Source organism: Heterodontus francisci, chromosome 7 (genome assembly GCF_036365525.1).
Source record: "Heterodontus francisci isolate sHetFra1 chromosome 7, sHetFra1.hap1, whole genome shotgun sequence".
Classification (NCBI taxonomy): domain Eukaryota; kingdom Metazoa; phylum Chordata; class Chondrichthyes; order Heterodontiformes; family Heterodontidae; genus Heterodontus; species Heterodontus francisci.
This window is the reverse complement of record NC_090377.1, coordinates 71,257,546-71,274,730: the sequence shown is the minus strand read 5'-3', so window position 1 is coordinate 71,274,730 and position 17,185 is coordinate 71,257,546. Positions and strand designations below refer to the sequence as shown.

General features: G+C 45.1%; 1 pseudogene; it reads right to left on the bottom strand.

The window, feature by feature from the left end:
• Positions 1–5,874: 5,874 nt before the first annotated feature.
• Positions 5,875–6,005, bottom strand: LOC137372441 (U2 spliceosomal RNA; annotated as a pseudogene).
• Between the last annotated feature and the right edge of the window lie 11,180 nt (positions 6,006–17,185).

Below are 17,185 nucleotides of genomic sequence, written 5' to 3'. Positions count from 1 at the left end.
TTTATAACCATATTTGTGTGATTATTATTGAACTGTTGAAGCCCTTTACTGCTAATTGCTATTGCCCACCCTGCCCCCACACACAAACATTTAGCAAATCATTTTCCTGCCTCGCCGGCTGAATCATTCCTAGAGGAGAGAGTGAAGAGGCAGCCATCAGCTTGAACGTGGCCAATACTAATCTTGAGAAGGCATCAGATAAATTTGTTTAATGTAATGAATCACTAGTCATTTGGTGTTGCATTTCAGGCTCTTTCCCAACACCAGTCATGATCATGGCAAAAGACAGATTCAGTAGGTAGACCTGCGCCTCCTATCATTCAGAATTTTAGGGGGCGATAATGTGTGTCAGGCAAAGAAGATTCTTATCACACAAAAGGCTTAAGGCTTGCTGAGTGCTATAAGGCTTTGGCTTTATAGCACTTTCATAAATCAGAAGGTCATTGGTTAAAGCCCCATTCTGAATTTGAGCAGAAAATCTTGGCTTACATTCCAGTGCTGCTCTGGATGAGGCATAAAAGATCCCAAAGCACAACTGTAGGGAAGTTCTTCTGGTGTCCTAATCAACATTTATTCATCAGCCGATACCACTTAACCATTTAGTTGGTCGTTAAATCGCTGTTTGTGAGCTTAGTGTGTGCAAATTGGCTGTTGCATTTACCGACTTCACAACAGCGACAACACTTCAGAAGTAATTGGCTGATGCATTGTATAGATTTACTGAGCTATGTAGACCAGGAAAGTCGATGGTTTAATGGTTGGGTTTCTGCTGAGTCTGTTGATCTTCATGAAATCAGCAGTCGCATTACAATTAGTCTCCGTATCCCCAGAGTTATGAAGACGGAACACAATCTTTCAAGGCTTTTTTTTTTCCAAAATATACTTTATTCATAAAAATCTGTATAAAAAAAAAATACATTGCTAAACAGTTTCAAACAGCACCAAAAAATACAAACATTGCAAGGGAGATCAGTTTCCTTCAATGCAATCATGAGTTGCATTACAACCCTTCCATTTCACATTTGTCATGCCAATTACATTTTTACATTTACAGCAAATGAAAATTTTCCCGATACAGTTCGAGGGGGTTTCCCATGGGTCCAGCCTCTCAGTTCAGCTTGGTGGGGGGACCTTACACTGTGGTCTTTCCCCATTGAGCCTTTGCTGCGGCTGCCCCAAGCTTTAGTGCGTCCCTCAGCACGTAGTCCTGGACCTTGGAATGTGTCAGTTTGCAACATTCGGTCGTGGACAACTCTTTGCGCTGGAAGACCAGCAAGTTTTGGGCAGACCAAAGGGCGTCTTTCACCGAATTGATAGTCCTCCAGCAGCAGTTGATGTTTGTTTCGGTGTGTGTCCCTGGGAACAGCCCGTAGAGCACAGACTCCAGTGTTACAGAGCTGCTTGGGATGAACCTTGACAAAAACCACTGCATCTCTTTCCACACCTGCTTTGCAAAGACACATTCCAGGAGGAGGTGGGCAACCGTCTCCTTTTCCCGTAGGGCCTTGAGGACATTCCGTGCAGACTACTGCCTGATGGATCGGTGGTCAAAGGTGTTTTCCCGCAGAACCTGCTCCATGAAGGATAGGTGGTATGGCACGGTCCAACTGCGTGGAGCGTTCCGTGGCAATGTGACCAGGCCCATCCTTCACAACACGGGACAGATAGAACCTCAGCACGTAGTGACATTTGGAGTTTGCGTACTGGAGGTCTACACACAGCTTGATGCAGCTGCACACGAAGGTGGTCATCAGGATGAGGGTGACGTTGAGTACATTTTTCCCGCCTTTATCCAGAGATTTGAACATCGTGTCTCTCCGGACCCTGTCCATTTTAGATCCCCAGATGAAGCGGAAAATGGTTCAGGTGACCGCCACAGCGCAGGAGTGGGGTATGGGCCAGACCTGCGCCACGTACAGCAACAACGTGAGCGCCTCGCACCTGATGACCAGGTTCTTACCCACAATGGAGAGAGGTCGCTGCCCCCACATGCTCAACTTTTGTTGAACCTTGGCTACTCGCTCCTCCCAGGTTTTTGTGCACGCCCCGGCCTTTCCGAACCATATCCCCAGCACCTTCAGGTAGTCTGACCTGACGGTGGAGGGGACAAAGGATCGGTCAGCCCAGTTCCCAAAGAACATGGCCTCGCTCTTGCCGTGGTTAACTTTGGCTCCCGAGGCCAGTTCGAACTGGTTGCAGATGCTCATCAATCTGCGCACGGACAGCGGATCCGAGCAGAAGACAGCGACGTCATCCATGTACAGGGAGGTTTTCACCTGAGTGCCTCCGCTGCCTGGGATTGTCACCCCTCTTATGCTCGCATCCTTCCTAATAGACCCAGCAAAGGGTTCAATACAGCAAACAAACAAGACCGGGGAGAGAGGACAGCCCTGTCTGACTCCAGATTGGATCGGGAAACTTTCCGATTCCCACCCATTGATTGAGACTGCGCTACTGATGTTTGCGTAGAGCAGTTTGATCCAATTGCAGATTCCCTCCCCAAACCCTATTTTGGAAAGCACGTCCATCATGTAGGTATGCGATATCCTGTCAAAAGCCTTCTCCTGGTCCAGGCTGATGAGGCAGGTGTCCACCCTCCTGTCCCACACATAGGCGATCGTATCCCTGAGTAGCGCGAGACTATCAGAGATCTTCCTGCAGGGTACAGTACAGGTCTGATCGGGGTGGATCACCAACTCCAGAGCAGACTTGACTCGACTGGCTATGACTTTGGACAGAATCTTGTAGTCAACATTAAGCAGTGAGGTGGGCCGCCAATTTCTGATTTCTGCCCTCTCCCCCTTCCGCTTGTAAATGAGGGTGATGATGGCTTTCCTCATGCATTCTGACATGCTGCCGGCCAGGAGCATACTCTAATATACTTCCAGCAGGTCCGGGCCAACCCAGTCCCACAGGGCCGAGTACAACTCGACCGGTAAGCCGTCGCTTCCGGGAGTTTTACTCGTCTCGAAGGACTCGACGGCCTTTGTCAGCACGTCCAGAGTTAGCGGCTTGTCCAGTCTCTCCCTCCTGCTGTCATCTACGACCTCTGTGATAGATGACAGGAAGGACTGGGAGGCTCTGCTGTCTGTGGGCTTCGCGTCATACAGCCCAGCATAAAAGGATTTGCTGATCCTTAGTATGTCGGACTGCGAAGGCGTTACTGAGCCATCCTCTTCCTTCAGGCTGCTGATAACAGAGCTCTCTCTGTGTACCTTTTGGAAGAAGTAACGCGAGCACGTCTCATCCTGCTCAATGGAGCGGACTCTGGACCGGAAGATGATCTTGGAGGCCTCCGTGGCAAAGAGCGATGCCTGCTGGCTCTTCACCTCTTGGAGGTCCTCCTTGACCTCGACTCCCATTGACTGCAACCGGAGCAGATTTTGCATACTTTTCTGGTGTCGGGACATTTCCCTCTGTCTCTCTCTCGCCCTCTGAACACCTTTGTGGATGAAGAACCTCTTGATGTTCTCCTTGATCGCTTCCCACCAGTGAACTGGAGACTCAAAGAGGGGTTTCTCGGTCCTCCAACCTTTGTAATCCCTTTTGAGTTCCTCAACGTTCTCTGGGGTCAGCAGTGTAGCATTGAGCTTCCACGTCCCTCTGCCAACCCGCTGGTCGTCCTGTAAGTGACAGTTGGCCAGTAAGAGGCAGTGGTCGGAGAAGAACACCGGCTTGACGTCGGTGGATCTGACCGTGACGGCACGGGACACAAACAGGAAGTCAATCCTGGAACGTGCAGACCAGTCCGACCTTGACCATGTGTATCTGTGCTGCACTCTGTCAGCAGGTTTGCTGAAGACGTTGTGCAGTTTGGCATCTTTAACTGTTTCTATTAGGAATCTGGACATAACGTCCAGTTTTCTGTCATCTCTGCCGGATCGTCCAGCTGCATTGATGATGCAGTTGAAGTCACCGCCTAGGATGACCGGCCTGGACATCGCCAGCAGCAGTGGGAGCTGCTGGAAGACGGTCAGCCGCTCGCTGCGTTGTACCGGGACGTACACGTTGATCAACCGGAGCGGAGCGTTGTTGTACATTACGTCTGCTACGAGGAGGCGACCGCCCACCACCTCCTTAACTTCGGAGATGGTGAAGTTACCTCCCCGCAGCAGAATACCCAGGCCGGAGGAACGGCAATCATTACCCCCTCCGACCAGATCGCTGGCCCGTGGGACCACCATCGTGACCACTGCCTGTAGGTGCTGAGGTGTGGTATTCCACACTCCTACAGAAACAGTAAGTCGGCTTTGACCTTGGCGAGGTAATCCAAGGTTGAAACACATCGCATAGTAGATTTAATGCTACGCACATTAATGGAAGCAATCCTTAACCCATTTTTTTTTAAAGTTAGTTGTTGCTTCCCATACCATTTGTCCTTGCTAGTCCCAGTCCTTCGGGATGTTCCTGCATACCCATCGTGTGCGCAAGCAGTTTCATGTTAGTTGGGCTCAGAAACCCCTCCTGGTTTTTCATGCAGGGTTTGTTCCGCTGGGGTGCCATCGGGGGGGTCTTGTAGGCAGCAAGGATTGGGTTGTCCTCTGCTGCTTCCCTCTGTTCCTCCGCAAAAACATCACTGCTCCTGGCTTCCCGGAGTTGAGGTGCACCAGATGTGTCTTTGCTCTCGGTGTCCCGGAGCTGGGATGCGTTGGCCACGTCGTTATGTGTGGCGCTTTGGGGTTGGGGCACGCCGGGCCCATCACAGCTTCCTGTGCCCAGGGGTTGGGGGGCTTTATCTTCCATCTCCTTGGAGTTCTGCCGCCTCTTTTGAAGGGGCTGTCGTTCCAGCATTTCCCCGTCCAGTGAAGAGGAGCTGTTGTAGTCTGTCTCAGAAGGTAGCCTCCTCTTGCCACTGGTTTGGGTGGTGGCCTGTTCCACTTTTGGATGTTTTTTCTTTGTGGCTTTCCTTTGTACCACTTGCCACTGACCTTTTTGTCCATCTGCTGCCTCCTCCTCCATTGATTCTGTCTGTGGAGGAGGGGTTTCAGGGTGCAGGGTAGGTGCTGGGTCGCTGGTTTCAGCTGCCTCCCTTTTCTTCTCCTTCTCAGGTTGAGGTTCCTCACTGCGGAGAAGGTTGCTTGTCTCTTTTCGAACACCGGACGCCTTCGTCGAACCTTCTCCCGGCCTTTCCTTGGACTTTGCCGCCTGAGCATAACTGAGGCAGCGTTTGGGGCAGGTTTTGTAGAGATGGTCTGCCGCACCGCACAAGTTGCAACACTTAGTCTGCTTACAGTCCTTGGTCTGATGGCCTTCCTTCTTGCAGTTCTTGCAAACAACCGTGCTGCAGTTTGCTGCAACGTGACCAGATTTGCCACAGGTGCGGCAAACTCTGGACTGCCCAGTGTAGACCAAGAAGCCTCGACTTCCACCGATAGCGAAGCTGGAGGGAGGGTGGATGATGGCTTCACTGGGATCGACCTTCAAGGTGACCTTGACCTGCCGCTTGCTGGTCCAAATCCCAAAGGGGTCCTTGACATCAGTGCTGCTGCCGGCCACCTCGACGTACCTGGCGAGAAAGGTGAGTACATCCACCACCGGAACATGGGGGTTGTAGAGGTGAATCGTCACCACCCGGTCCCGTTGTGACGGAAGCGTGAAGAGCGGCTCCGCTGTGAGGATCGACAGTGACGCCCGGTCCCCTTTCTCCTTGAACGCCTTCAGGAACTTGATGCATCCAGCCACGTTCCTGAATGTCACGTCGAAGTATCCACTGTTGGGGAAATCCTGCAGGCAGAAGACGTCCGTAGCTTGAAATCCACAGCAATCGAAGAGGATTTTCTTGATGAAGAAGGTGCGATCGACCGGTGCATCTCCTTCCTTGTCCTTCACGACCACCCGAACGGTGTTGCGCACTCCCAGGCCTGAAGCTCGAATATTGGTTATAGCCATTTTACTCAAAGCCTACCCAGGATCAAAAGGCAATGATCATGGTCTCTTCTCTGCCAAGTAAGCACTGATAAGAACAGATACTACACTTGATCTTAGCCAAAAGGCCGAGAAGGGCTTCTGTTCTTCATTGTTATGGGGTAACTTGGCAATTGCAATTTTGATATTGGTTGAGAACAGGATTGGGTTCAGTGAGATGCTCCCCACTGTCAAATAGCCTGATGAAATTTCAGCTAAGATTTCTCCTTTGGTAGGATAGCTGGTATAAAGTTGGCACGGAGGCTTTGTTCCCACCCTTCTGGCCAGCCATGATCCCAGTGAATTTGCTTGGATCAGCTTTATGCAAATTTTGGGGGCGCGCTAGCAGCAGTATTGTGTTTCGACCTGTGTTGAGGGCTTGGAAAAAAAATTACTGCTCCTGTAGGACTCTGGTATCTGCAGCAAATTCAGGGGCTGGCTATAGTGATGTACTCCATATTTCTGGTACACTGCTGTAGTAATCTCATAGTTCTTCCATATTCCAACACTTTAAAACAGAAGTGGCATAATAGCTAAAGGTAGCTGTCATGAGAATAGGTATGTCACAAAATTGAATTTTGTGGTTCCAAGAACATGAAATTGTTTTGATGCTAATTGGGTGAAGTAGAATTGACTGAGCAGGCCTTTGGCTTACTTCTTGCTTAAGTGCAGAATGTGAGCAGGTCCTATTTTTAGCACAGGAGGCATGTGATGCCTCATTACATAAATTTAAACAAATAATTGGGACTTGGGTTTTTTGACATTTCCTGGGTTTCTCAATGGAAATCTGCTGAAGTTGAGAATCCAGTTAAAACAGACTTGGAAGACATAGACGGGCCAGCCATTCAGTGAGTGCACTGTGAAAGATGATTTCCATCAATATCAATACCTTCAGAAGTTAGTTTTTCTGCAATAAGCAGTTTTATAATTGAAATATTTACCATTTTTCATTGTGCTTCTGATTTGATTTCAGACCTGCTGTTTACCTATTCCTATTTTTTCTTATGGGTTCCATATTTTATACCTCACTTGTTGGCAGCTGAAATTTAAACTGCTGCAACTACAATTAAATGGTCATCCTCATTTGATATACCTATCTATTTATTCAGTTTGGGGGAGGAGGAGATCTAAGAAAGGATGAGAGACATACTGCCAGTCTCAGGCCAAAGTACAGTTACAAAGAGACCAGTCAAGATCTGTCTCTTCCATCTACATTTCACCTGCAACGTGGTTATGGAATTATTGTGTCGTCTTGAATGAGACATACAGACAAATTGCACAGCAGGGATAGCTATGTCAGTTGCTGTCCAGATGACAACTGCCTTGAACTTTTATACTACTCTGTCCTTTCAAGCCTGGCAAGGGATATATGCAGTTAACTGCATAAGAGTGAACAGATACATAAAGCAAGTGCCCAATACCTTGTCTTCAAGGGAAAACTACTTCATCTTTGGGAAGCAACTAATCATAGACTGATTACAGCACAGAAGGCCATTTGGCCCATCTTGTCCATGCCAGCTCGCTTCAAGAGCAACTCCGTTAATCCCACTCTCCTGTATTTTCCCTGTAGCCCTGCAAATTTTTACTCTTCAGATAATTATCCAATGGTGGATCAAAAGAATATTGAATCTGCCTCCACCACACTCTCAGGCAGTGCATTACAGATCCTAACCACTCGCTGTGTAAAAAAGGTTTTTCCACATTTCGTCTTTGGTTCTTTTGCCAATCACATTAAATCTGTACCCTTGGTTGGGTCAACCTTTCCGGCAATGGGAATGGTTTCTCCCTATCTACTCTGTCCAGACCCATCATGATTTTGAACACCTCTACCAAATCTCCTCTCAACCTTCTCGAAGAGAACAACCCCATCTTCTCTGATCTATCCTTGTAACTGAAGTCCCTCATCCCTGGAACCATCCTTGTAGATCTTTTCTGCACCCTCTGTAATGCCTAAAGTGTGGTGCTTAGAATTGGACACAATACTCCAGTTGAGGCCAAAGCAGTGCTTTATAAAGGTTCATCATAACTTCCTTGCTTTTGTTCTCTATAGCTCTATTTATAAAGCCCAGGATTCCAAATGTCTTATTAACCACTTTCTCACCTTCCTCTGCCACCTTCAATGATTTGTGCACATATACCCCCAGGTCCCTATGCTCCTGCACCCCTCTTAGAATTGTATCCATTATTTTATATTGTGCCTCCTCATTCTTCCAAAATGTATCACTTCACACTTCTCTGCATTAAATTTCATTTGCCATGTATTTGCCTATTCCACCAGCCCTGTCTATGACTTCTTGAAGTCTACCTCTATCCTCCTCACAGTTCACAACACTTCGAAGTTTTGTGTCATCCACAGATTTTGAAATACTGCCCTACACCCCCAAGTCTAGGTCACTAATATCGACCACATAAAGCAATGATCCTAATGCTGATCTCTTGGGAGCCCTACTTTTATTTTTATTTGTTCATGGGTTGTGGGCATCACTGGCAAGGCCAGTATTTGTTGCCATCCCTAATTGCCCTTGAGAACGTTGTTGTGAGCTATCTTGAACTGCTGCAGTTTGTATGGTGTAGGTACGCTCACAGTGTTGCTCAAAAGGGAGTTTGAAATTTTTGACCGAGTGACAGTGAAGGAACGGCGATAATAGTTCCAAGTCAGGATGGTGTGTGGCTTGGAGGGGAACTTGCAGGTGATGGTGTTTCCATGCATCTACAGCCCTTGTCCTTCTAGGTGGTAGAGGTTGCAGATTTGGAAGGTGCTGTTGAAGGAGCCTTGGTGAGTTGCTGCTATGCATCTTGTAGATGCTACACACTGCTGCCACTGTGCACTGGTGGTGGAAGGAGTTAATGTTCAAGATGGAGAATGGGGTGCTGATCAAGTGAGCTGCTTTGTCTTGGATGATGTTGGGTTCCTGGAGAGTTGTTGGAGTTGCATTCATCCAGGCAAGTGGAGAGTATTCCATCACACTCCTGACTTGTGCCTTCTAGATGGTGGACAGGCATTGGGAGTCAGCAGGTGAGTTACTCACTGCAGAATTCCCAGCCTCTGGCCAGCTTTTGTAGCCCCAGTATTTACATGGCTGGTCCAGTTCAGTGTCTGGTCAATGGAAATCCATGCTGGCATTCCTTAATTAATCCACATTTGTCCAAGTGACTTATTATTGGTTCTAAAAGCTTTCCCACCACTGAGGTTAAATTGACTGGCCTGTAGTTGCTGGACTTATCTTTAAACCCTGTTTTGAATAGTCCTCTGGTACCACCTCTCTATCGAAGGAGGATTGGAAAATTATGGCCAATGCCTCTTCAATTTCCACCCTTAGTTACCTCAGTAGCCTTGGATGCATCTGATCTGGTCCTAGTGACTTATCAACTTTAAGCACAGCCAGCATAAGAGAGCATTGCACTTTCCCATGGAGCAGGTTTCCTCAAAGTGAATTACATGTATATGGCATTATGAACCCTTACATCAAAGTCCAACAATCTTCATTTAATAGAAAGGTAAAAGCAAAATACCACGAATGCTGGAAATTTGAAATGAAAACAAAATGCTGGAAATACTCAGCAGGTCTGGCAGCATCTGTGGAGAGAGAAGCAGAGTTAACATTACTGGAAATTAAGGAAATTTAAGAAAATATATCAGCAGAGAAAGATGGAATTAAGGAAATTCATATCAGCAGAGAAAACGTATTGGAGAAACTTAAGGGACTAAAATTTGACAAATCTCCAGGACCTGATGGCTTACACCCTAGGGTTCTAAAAGAGATCACTGCAGAGATAGTGGATGCGCTAGCTATGATTTTCCAAAATTCCTTCGAATGAGGAATGGTCCCATCAGATTGGAAGTTGGCAAATGTTACACCGCTTTTCAGAAAGGAGGGAGAGAGAAAACAGTGAACTACAGGCCAGTTAGCCTAAGATCAGTCATTGGGAAAGTGCTGTAATCTATTATTAAAGAAGTCTTAACAGTGCACTTATTGGTTCATGGGTTGTGGGCATCACTGGCAAGGCCAGCATTTGTTCAATGATTTGTGCACATATACCCCAGGTCCCTCTGCTCCTGCACCCCATTTAGAATTGTATCCATTGTGTCAACATGGTTTTACTAAAGGGAAATCCTGTTTGACAAATCTATTAGAGTTTTTTGAGGATGTAACAAGTAGGGTAGGTAAAGGGGAACCAGTAGATATAGTATACCTGGATTTCCAAAAGGCATTCGATAAGGTTTTACACAAAATGTTAATAGGCAGGATAAGGGCTCATGGAGTTGCGGATAATATATTAGCATAGATAGATGATTAGTTAATGAATAAGAAGCAACAAGTGGGCATTAAATTGGTATTTTCAAGTTGGCAGGCAGTGAATAGTGGAGTGCCGCAAGGATCAGTGCTGGGGCCTCAGCTATTTACAATCGATGTGAATGACTTAAATGAAGAGACAAGAGTAATGTATCTAAGTTTGCTAATGATACAAAGGTAGGTGAAAGGTAAGCTGTGGGGAGGACACAGAGAGGCTGCAAAGAGATATAGACAGGTTAAGTGAATGGGCAACAAGATGGCAAATGGAGTATAATGTAGGGAAGTGTGAAGTCATTCACTTTGGTCCTAAGAATTGAAAAGCAAAATATTCTTTAAAAAGTGTGAAACTTGTAAGTGTCGATGTTCAAAGAGACTTGGGTGTGCTTGTACAAGGAATGCAGAAAGTTAACATGCAGGTACGGCAAGCAATTAGGAAGGCAATTAGCATGTTGGCCTTAATTGCAAGGGGATTGGAGTACAGGAATAAGGAAGTATTGCTACAATTGTACAGGGTTTTGGCAAGGCCACCTCTGGAATACTGTGTGCAGTTTTGGTCTCCACATTTAAGAAAGGACATACTTGCAGTACAGTGAATGTTCACTAGATTGGGCCCTGGGATGTGGGGGTCTGTCCTCATAGGCTAAGTAATTTGGGCCTGTATTCTCTGGCGTTTAGAAGAATGAGAGGTGATCTCATTGAAACATAAGATTCTAAAGGGGATGGATAGGGTAGACACTGAGAGATTATTTTCGCTGGTTGGAGAATCTAAAACATGGAGGCACAGTCTTAGGATAAGGGGCCGATCATTTAAGACTGAGATGAGGAGAAATCACTTCACTCAAAGGGTTGTGAAACGTTGGAATTCTCTACCCCAGAGGGTTATGGATGCTCCATCGTTGAATCTATTTAAGGTTAGTGTTACAACTGACCATTCCAATCAAAACCCCAATCAAAATATACGATTCTGATTGTGGTAGGAGAAATGCGCTGTTGATTCAATCCCGACCTTCACGGATCGCCTAACATATCATTTTAAACTTCCTAAATTAAAAAAGACCCAGCCAAATTGTACCATCTATTAACCCCCGAATGAGGCTAACCAAACCAGGTGTCTTTAGATCAATAAATTAACTGTTTAATCAAATTCTTAAACACTACTAAGATATAAACAACATTTAAAATAGAAACATTAGCATCCTTGCATATTTACACTCCTGCCAAATGTGGAACAGTCCAAGTTTGCTTGAAGTCCTCAAAGCCGTCTGATGGGGGGGAAAAATAGTTTTTCAACAGTAGAACAGTCTGTAGTCTAATTCAGCAGTTGAAGGGATGCTTTCCTTGCAACTTGCAAACACTTTTTAATGAATCAATTTGGCTTTAGAATTTTTGAGGGATAAAAGATTGTCGCAGTCTAACTTCCCTATTCCTATCAGAGATCTTTGTTCCATTCATGCTGGTCCAGCTGTCTCTCTGTTTCTCTGTTAACTATCTCTCCAAAGTCATTTTTTACAATTAGTTTCAAACGTCAATCGATCCTCAGATTCTGAGTGGCTGTATTCCGGGCAACCAGAATGTACTCTTTGACTCAGTCTCTGGAGCTTGTTGCCTTAAAGCTGTACGGTTCCTTTTCCAGCCTTAAAGGCATACCGCATTCTTCCCAGAAAAAAAACTACAGGATCATAACACTAGGATAGACACATTTTTGGTCTCTCAGGGAATCGAGGGATATGATGAGTGGGTGAGAAAGTGGAGTTGAATCCTAAGATCAGCCATGACCATTTTGAATAACAGACCAAGTTCGGTGGGTCATATAGTCCACTCCTGCTCCTAATTCTTGTGTTCTTGTGTCTGTAAACTTTCATCAGAACACCCATATATGTAAAAACATTTTCTCTCTGTCTACCCTATCAAACCATTTCCATATTGTAAAGCTCTCTAACAGGTCATCCCTCAGCATTCTCTTTTCTAGATAATAGAGGCCCAGCCTGTCTAGCCTTTCTTAATAAGTCTATCTTCTCAGTATGTTCATTCTGATGAAAGGTCACAGACCTAAAACGTTAACTCTACCTCTGTGTCCACAGATGCTGCCAGACTTGATGAGTATTTCCAGCGCTTTCTGATTTAATAGGTGTTCCATTTCATGAATTTGCATCTTGTTTGTGACTATGCACATGAATGCCACTATGGTAGTAATTTTATATCCTTTATTTTACAGACAGGACGGCAGGATATGACAAGTTGTGTTCCCTACGGATCTGCACAGGGGCCTCACCTTTTTGTTATATTTATTAATGACTTAGATGAATGAATCACTAGAAGTAGCAGCTCTGGTTAATCAGGCCATAAAAAGGCAAACAAAACACTTTGGTCCATTTCTAGAGGAATAGAATTGAATAGCAAAGAACTTATATTACACTTGTACAGAATCCTGGATAGGCTGCACTTGGAATATTGTGCGTATTTCTGATCTCCATGTTATAAAAAAGGATATAGAGACATTGGTGAAGATGCAAAAAATTCACAAGGATGATACCAGAACTGAGAAGATAAACTTATCAAGAAAGGCTTGACAGGCTGGGCTTCTTCTCTCTGGAAAAGAGAATGCTCAGGGGTGACCTGTTTGAGATCTTTATGATAAGGAAAGGGTTTGATAGGGTTGACAGAGAGAAAATGTTTTCACATATATGGGCGTTCACAACTAGAGGTCATAAATATAAGATAATATATATAAAGTGATTCTTGACAACGCAAGACAGCCGGCTGCTGACGTCATCAGACAGCGGCAAAATGCATACGTGCGCAAACGGGCTCCTGCTCTCTGCGCGTGCATGGCATTCCGCATTGCCAGGACTAGTTGGCGCATGGGCAGATGACGTCATCGCGTAATGTGGGGAAGCGGGGGAGAGAGCGGTGGGGGTGAAAGCGGGGAGAGAGCAGGGGGGAAGCTCTCTTTCCCCTGCCCCCGCCCCGCTCTCTCCGGCCACTCACTTCCCCCCCCCCCCCCCACCACCGCCCGCTGTCTCTGGCTACTCGCTTCCCCACCCACAACCGCTCTCTCCAGCTACTCGTTCCTGCTTCCCCCACTGCCCCCTCTCCTGCCATTGTGTGCAGCCACCAGTTTACTTGCCTTCCTGTGATTATTTGAGCAGCGCCATCTTTAGTCCTGGCAGCTGCCTGAACTTTACAGACTGTGATCTTTTAGTGGAACAGGCGCATTTGTGCATGTGCTAGTACTGTGCCACCTAGTGGTTGCGTTGTCAGCAAACGCAGCCGTTGTAAGCATTGCTGCCATAGAGTTTCTCCACAAATATACACATATATCTAAAAATATTTACTCCAGCCAAACTCATTCCTGAATATTTTCCCCAGAAGTCACTGAGAGAAATGTATTTTGGAATCTAACAAGTGGATTAATACTTTGTCTTTCAACACACCATTAACATATTGTTTGCCTTTGCTCCATGACCTTTTGGTCAGCTATGTGGCCTTGTCCAATCTGCACCTTCTCCTTTGTTATCTCTTGCCCCACCCCCACCTCACTTGCTTAGAACCTGTGACATTTTTAATATTTGCCAGTTCCGAAGAAGGGTCACTGACCCGAAACGTTAACTCTGCTTCTCTTTCCACAGATGCTGCCAGACCTGCTGAGTGGTTCCAGCATTTCTTGTTTTTATTTCAGATTTCCAGCATCCGCAGTATTTTGCTTTTATATTAATACAGGGTTACTGCCGTGGGTCTGTTAAAAAAATTGCAATCCAATGTTGTAATGTGATCTGAAGAACCAAACATAATGAAAACGCACGGGGGAATAGAGTGTGCTAACACTAAACTCCACAATGCAGTGTGTAAAAACCAACTGAAGTTCCATTTCATCAGAAAACCTAACAGATGCTATATAACAAATTGGACTTTATTCACAGCACATTTTGATGTACACTATATTATTAACTGGTTAATGATTTGTTATAATCCGCCGTCAAGCTTTCTCAGTTCTGAATGCAGATTTGTCCCTCGAGATCTTTTGTATATTCTTAGCTTGAAAGGAGCTTGGTGTCTGTTTTCAGTGAACTGTAGCAGCTGACCAGCTCAACTGTATACTATTCCAAAATAGGATTGGAGCACTCGAGTTCACAGCATTAAATAGACCCTATCTGCTACCCAACGTCTCCACTACTACCATTTACTGTATTCCACTCGGTCAGTGAATTATCTACAAACAATACCTTCTGAAAAATTTTATCTCTGTGTTGGTGACGAAAATAATCCATCAAAAGGTATATTTAATTATTGCTTCCTATGTATGGATGCTGCGTTTTGAAGATCAACCCATAATTGTATGTCTCGGTGTATGTGCTTTGCCTGCTTTGTGGCTATTTATAAACTGCTGATTTCGATTTTTGTCCGAGCAATAGCTACAATTGAGCTTCTGAACAGAAATTATAATTTTTTGAAAAGTAAAATAATTATGTCAGATTTCTAATCAGAACATTCAGGAAACTAGCGAAGCTATAACCATAGTATCAATTAAACCAAAAGCGGCCTGTGTAATTAGATATTAAGGAATATATTTAGCAACAAACCCGACAGTTATGCTAGGAACACATAATACCTTCACAAGTTAGTGGCACTAAAGAAACCGGTTAAATAGAAAGCGTTGCTTACAGTGGATACCCGATAAGATTGTATAATTGGGGCCTTTCAGTAGAGCTTGTTATCTGAACCATCTTATCTTATTACCCAAATATATGATTTTTTTAAAAAGCTGTTTTAAGCATCTTCCAAAACACACTTACTGTGATAGTAAAACCACTGTTTGAGTCCAAACTTAATATTTAGTTGATAATTCAGACTGGCGATTGTGTTGAAAATTAAGAACAATACAGTTCCAAGATATAACTGACCAGCATTTCATTTATTTGATGATTGAGCTTTTGTGCTGGTCACTGTAAAGTAAGACATCGCCGGAGAACGGAACATTTTTTTTCATTTTGGACACCCAAAGGTACATTTTCCAATGGTGAAGGGATGGAGCTCAGTCATGCTGGATTTGTTCTTTCCCGTGCCCCTCCAAACCTCTGTGTTTTCTATCATGGCTCTTCCCCTTGGTGACACTGCATGGCATCGGTGCTCTTAATCTCAGGGATAGGGGAGCAACTTTGTGTCAATAGGAGCCTCTTGACTTTCTCCTTTCGGCAGCTAAAACCTGTAATGGATCTACTGCAGGCGGTGTTACTTCCGGCAACCTGGTGCTGTATGCTTTCTGCGACCATTTCAGACATCAGAGGAGGCTAGTGGAGGAGTTCTGAAACGCCAATGTTCTGACAGGCAGGGATGAGCATCCATTCCTATCCTATTCATGATACTGTTATTGGGCACTTCCTCACCATCACCACTGATCTGTGTGACAGAGCAGTGAACCTTACTTTCAGTTCTCTGTGACCCACTACCAGTGCTGTCAAGACCAGGAGATACTTATTCTGATCTATTACCCAAGACTCTGACTGCAATCTGAGCACCAAGGGAGATGACAAGCATTAATGTAAACCATAGTAGGTTCTCCTACCTTAGCTGTGCTGGTAAGATCAATGAATTCTTTTTCCAACTGCTTCCATGTGCATAGTGGAAGTGACTTAATGATGCAGTTCTAAAGAATGTGTATTGTGTAGGAACAGAGGGACCTGGGGTGCATGTGCATTGATCTTTGAAGGTGGCAGGACATATTGAGAGAGTGGTTAGCAAAGCATATGGGATTTGGGCTTCATATATAGAGACAGAGTACAAAAGCAGAGAGGTTATGCTGAAAATTTATAAAGCTGTGGTTATGCCCCAACTACAGTATTGCAACCAGTTCTGGTCACCACACTTCAGGAAGGATATGAGTGTCCTTGAGAGGGTACAGAGGAGATTTACCAGAATGGTTCCAGGGGTGGAGGATTTTAGTTACAAGGTTAGGTTAAGAATGCTGGGGTTGTTCTTCCTGCAGCAAAGGAGATTGAGGGGAGATTTTATAGGGGTGTATAAGATTATGACAGGCTTAGATAAATTTGACAAGGAAAAACTGTTCCCATTAACTGTTGGTACAAGAACTAGGGGATACAGATTTAAGGTTTTGGGCAAGAAATGCAGGGGGAATATGAGGAAGAACTTTTCTATGCAGTGAATGGTAATGACCTGGAGCTTGCTGACAACAAGGGTGGTGGAAGTGGAGACAATCAATGATTTCAAAAGGAAATTGGATGAGCACTTGAGGGAAATAAACTTGCAGGGCTAAAGGGAACGAGCGGGGAGTAGGACTGACTGGATTGCTCCGCAGAAAGCCAGCATTGACTCAATGGGCCGAATGACCTCTTTCTATCCTGTAGATTACTCTATGACTCTATGATTAGTGGCCACTTTCTCCTTTTCTCTCTGAGTTGCTGTTCTGGGGGTCCTTCAGTTGTCACTGTCAATGGATTACAACTTCTTCTGCTTCATTTCCTCCCATTGGTGGACAGGGGCGTTTTGTGACCTACTCCACTCCTCTGAACATTTTTTCAATAGAAACTTACTTGTTTCCAAACATCTACAATAAATCATGCAGTATCACATGATGTCCTGCCCCCAATCAGAGGGAGTTTGGTTGACATTTTATAATTACGTTGACCCAGGAAATTTGAATGCTCCAGTCTCAGCATTAAATGTTCCATAATGAGATATTGTGGGTTAGATGCATTGATAACTCTGCTTTTTTAATCCATTAAGGGGATGTGGGCATGGCCAGCAAGGTCAGGATTTATTTCCCTTCCCTAATTGCCCTTGAGAAGGTGGTGTTTAACAACTTTCTTGAACTGGAGCAGTTATGAGGTGAAGGTACTCACACAGTGCTGTTTAGTAGGGAGTTCCAGAATATTGACACAACAATGATGAAGGAATGGCAACATATGTCCAAGTTAGGACAGTGTCTGTGTTGGACGGAAACTTGCAGGTTGTAGCATTCCCATGAGCCT